Source organism: Salmo salar, chromosome 03, assembly GCF_965601325.2.
Source record: "Salmo salar chromosome 03, fSalSal1, whole genome shotgun sequence".
NCBI classification, from domain to species: domain Eukaryota; kingdom Metazoa; phylum Chordata; class Actinopteri; order Salmoniformes; family Salmonidae; genus Salmo; species Salmo salar.
In genome coordinates, this window is record NC_138293.1 from 3785001 (window position 1) to 3789921 (window position 4921).

At 42.3% G+C, this 4921-nt stretch overlaps 1 protein-coding gene across 2 annotated transcripts in view; it reads left to right on the plus strand.

Annotated features, from left to right (window-relative positions):
* The window catches only part of LOC106596458 (guanine nucleotide-binding protein G(olf) subunit alpha), a 145203-nt gene extending 140509 nt beyond the window's left edge, over positions 1–4694 (plus strand). For both annotated transcript variants that reach the window (XM_045714411.2, XM_045714412.2), the window contains exon 11: positions 1–4694. This exon is cut by the window's left edge and continues 1671 nt beyond it. The gene's annotated coding sequence lies outside the window, so the exon portion shown is untranslated.
* The last annotated feature ends 227 nt before the right edge of the window (positions 4695–4921 follow it).

Below are 4921 nucleotides of genomic sequence, written 5' to 3' on the forward strand. Positions count from 1 at the left end.
TGGTGGAAGAGAGAGAAAGGAGAGAGAGGGGGGGGGGGGGGGGGACAAGTGTGAGCCAGAAAGGAACAGAATGAAGGACTTAATGAAGAAAGGAAAGGGGACTGAACTCTGCACCTCTGTCGCTGCTTTCTGCCTCGCGATGACCTCACCCTTAAAGGAACAACTAACACACTGACTAAACTGTCAACAACAACCATCCTTTCTAGAGTTGAAGTGGGAAGTTTACGTACACCTTAGCCAAACACATTTAAACTCAGTTTTTCACAATTCCTGACATTTAATCCTAGTAAAAATTCCCCTGTCTTAGGTCAGTTAGGATCACCACTTTATTTTAAGAATGTGAAATGTCAGAATAATAGTAGAGAGAATGATTTATTTCAGCTTTTATTTCTTTCATCACATTCTCAGTGGGTCAGAAGTTTACATACACTCAATTAGTATTTGGTAGCATTGCCTTTAAATTGTGTAACTTGGGTCAAACGTTTCGGGTAGCCTTCCACAAGCTTCCCACAATAAGTTGGGTGAATTTTGGCCCATTCCTCCTGACAGAGCTGGTGTAACTGAGTCAGGTTTGTAGGCCTCCTTGCTTGCACTCACTTGTTCAGTTCTGCCCACAATATTTCTATAGGATTGAGGTCAGGGCTTTGTGATGGCCACTCCAATACCTTGACTTTGTTGTCCTTAAGCCATTTTGCCACAACTTTGGAAGTATGCTTGGGGTCATTGTCCATTTGAAAGACCCATTTGCGACCAAGCTTTAACTTCCTGACTGATATCTTGAGATGTTGCTTCAATATTTCCACATAATTTTCCCCCCTCATGATGCCATCTATTTTGTGAAGTGCACCAGTCCCTCCTGCAGCAATGCACCCCCACAACATGATGCTGCCACCCCTATGCTTCACGGTTGGGATGGTGTTCTTCGGCTTGCAAGCCTCCCCCTTTTTCCTCCAAACATAACGATGGTCATTATGGCCAAACAGTTATATTTTTGTTTCATCAGACCAGAGGACATTTCTCCAAAAAGTACGATCTTTGTCCCCAATGTGCAGTTGCAAACCGTAATCTGGCTTTTTTTTATGGTGGTTTTGGAACAGTGGCTTCTTCCTTGCTGAGCGGCCTTTCAGGTTACAGTGGGGGGGGGAAGTATTTGATCCCCTGCTGATTTTGTACGTTTGCCCACTTACAAAGAAATGATCAGTCTATAATTTTAATAGTAGGTTTATTTGAACAGTGAAACAGAATATCAACAAAAAAATCCAGAAAAACGCATGTCAAAAATGTTATAAAATGATTTGCATTTTAATGAGGGAAATAAGTATTTGACCCCTCTGCAAAACATGACTTAGTACTTGGTGGCAAAACCCTTGTTGGCAATCACAGAGCTCAGATGTTTCTTGTAGTTGGCCACCAGGTTTGCACACATCTCAGGAGGGATTTTGTCCCACTCCTCTTTGCAGATCTTCTCCAAGTCATTAAGGTTTCGAGGCTGACGTTTGGCAACTCGAACCTTCAGCTCCCTCCACAGATTGTCTATGGGATTAAGGTCTGGAGACTGGCTAGGCCACTCCAGGACCTTAATGTGCTTCTTCTTGAGCCACTCCTTTGTTGCCTTGGCCGTATGTTTTGGGTCATTGTCATGCTGGAATACCCATCCACGACCCATTTTCAATGCCCTGGCTGAGGGAAGGAGGTTCTCACCCAAGATTTGACGGTACATGGCCCCATCCATCGTCTCTTTGATGCAGTGAAGTTGTCCTGTCCCCTTAGCAGAAAAACACCCCCAAAGCATAATGTTTCCACCTCCATGTTTGACGGTGGTGATGGTGTTCTTGGGGTCATAGGCAGCATTCCTCCTCCTCCAAACACGGCGAGTTGAGTTGATGTCAAAGAGCTCCATTTTGGTCTCATCTGACCACAACACTTTCACCAGTTGTCCTATGAATCATTCAGATGTTCATTGGCAAACTTCAGACGGGCATGTATATGTATTCTTGAGCAGGGGGACCTTGCGGGCGCTGCAGGATTTCAGTCCTTCACGGCGTAGTGTGTTACCAATTGTTTTCTTGGTGACCCTGGTCCCAGCTGCCTTGAAATCATTGACAAGATCCTCCTGTGTAGTTCTGGGCTGATTCCTCACCGTTCTCATGATCATTGCAACTCCACGAGGTGAGATCTTGCATGTAGCCCCAGGCCGAGGGATATTGACAGTTCTTTGTGTTTCTTCCATTTGCGAATAATCGCACCAAATGTTGTCACCTTCTCACCAAGCTGCTTGGTGATGGTCTTGTAGCCCATTCCAGCCTTGTGTAGGTCTATAATCTTGTCCCTGACATCCTTGGAGAGCTCTTTGGTCTTGGCCATGGTGGAGAGTTTGGAATCTGATTGATTGATTGCTTCTGTGGACAGGTGTCTTTTATACAGGTAACAAGCTGAGATTAGGAGCACTCCCTTTAAGAGTGTGCTCCTAATCTCAGCTCGTTACCTGTATAAAAGACACCTGGGAGCCAGAAATCGTTCTGATTGAGAGGGGGTCAAATACTTATTTCCCTCATTAAAATGCAAATCAATTTATAACATTTTTGACATGCGTTTTTCTGGATATTTTTGTTGTTATTCTGTCTCTCACTGTTCAAATAAACCTACCATTAAAATTATAGACTGATCATTTCTTTATCAGTGGGCAAACGTACAAAATCAGCAGGGGATCAAATACTTTTCCCCCCCACTGTATGTTGATATAGGACTCGTTGGGATTGATATGCGCTTTTCACACCAAAGTACGTTCATCTCTAGGAGACAGAATGCGTCTCCTTCCTGAGCGGTATGACGGCTGCATGGTCCCATGGTGTTTATACTTGCATACTATTGTTTGTGCAGATGAACGTGATACCTTCAGGCGTTTGGAAATTGCTCCCAAGGATGAACCAGACTGGGGCGGCAGGGTAGCCTAGTGGTTAGAGTGTTGGACTTGTAACCGAAAGGTTGCAAGTTCGAATCCCCGAGCTGAAAAGGTACAAATCTGTCGTTCTGCCCCCTGAACAAGGAACACTGTTCCTAGGCTGTCATTGAAAATAAGAATTTGTTCTTAACTGACTTGCCTAGTTAAATAAAGGTAAAACATTTTTTTTAAAGACTTGTGGAGGTCTACAATTTGTTTTGAGGTCTTGGCTGATTTCTTTTGATTTTCCCATGATGTCAAGCAAAGAGGCACTGAGTTTGAAGATAGGCCTTGAAATACATCCACAGGTACACCTCCAATTGACTCAAAAGATTTCAATTAGCCTATCAGAAGCTTCTAAAGCCATGACATCATTTTCTGGAATTTTCCAAGCTGTTTAAAGGCACAGTCAACTTAGTGTATGTAAACTTCTGACCCACTGGAATTGTGATGCAGTGAATTATAAGTGAAATAATCTGTCTGTAAACAATTGTTAAAAAAATTACTTGTGTCATGCACAAAGTAGATGTCTTAAACGACTTGCCAAAACTATGATTTGTTAACAAGAAATGTGTGGAGTGGTTTTAAAAACAAGTTTTTAATGACTCCAACCTAAGTGTATGTAAACTTCCGACTTCAACTGTATTTTCTATGACAGAGGAGGGGGTCATCTATGACGGGGGATGATGGGGGACACTTCTTCTATGACAGAGGGGGGGGGGGGAGGGTCAAGAGAGAAAATGTAGTCATTATTGTTTGTTTCTTAAAAATACTTGTACTGAACTGAACAAGGCTTCTTGATTTATCCTGTACAGATTGTAAAATGTAATATTATTTTGTACAACTACTTTATTGAAAGAAAAACAAATCTACTTGTAGATCTTTGTGCCTTGATTATGGCTATAATATATAATTATACCTGTACATTTGAGCTGGGATGTAAGTATGTTTTCTGACCCTTTGACCTGCGCTCTACACCTTGATGTCAACAACCCCTCTCTCTCTCTCTTACAACACACGCAGCGGTGACAGAGCAGAGTGATGACGTGACTCTCTGACTGCGGTGTTTTAGAGACTCCACTTTCTCTTTTACAGGGTTTTCCGCTTTATAATAAGAATAGAAGGAAATGCTGTTTAGTAAAAACAAACAAAAACAATAGGGATACAAATCCTAATACCTGTATACATTATGCAAATGAACCACTGACCTGCGACGATGAAGATGAGATGTTGCAGCGAATGAACGCCATGGCCGCGTCACAGATCACAGCCTAATCCCTATATAGTGCACTACTTTTGACCAGGGCCCATAGGACTCTAAAGTAGTGCCCTATATGGGAAATAGGCTGCCATATGGGACTCAAACCATGCACCCCCCCCACACACACACAGTTTTTCTCCTTTTTTAAAAATGTTTTAATTTCACAGCTTTTAAAGAGAGTTAAAAAAAATAACATTGGCAATTCATTGAAAGTGTCCAACATTGCAACCTGGTGTTGTTTTTTTGAATAGGATCCAACTCTTTTTCAATATGATGAAGTATGTAGTATGTAGTATGTTTGAGAATCTGTACGTGTATCATGTCTGTGAGTGCGCGTGTGAGGAAGATAGACTCACAGAGTCACATTGTGTGTGATGATGATGATGATGATGATGACGGAAGAGAGCGTGTGTATGTACCTAAGTTGTTACCTTTTATAAATGTATGTACATGTAAATTTATAGGTCTATATAAATATATATGTACAAAGTATACATGTTTAATGATGTGTGTCAGAGAGAGAGAGAGTCTGTGTGTGTGTGTGTGTGTGTGTGTGTGTGTGTGTGTGTGTGTGTGTGTGAGAGTGTGAAAGAGTCAGAGAGGGACTGTGAGTCAGAGAGGGCCTGCGAGTCAGTGCGTGTCAGGGAGAGAGAGTGCGAGTCAGAGAGAGAGTGAGTGTGTGTGTGAGTGAGAGTGAGGAGAGAGACAGAGAGGAGAGA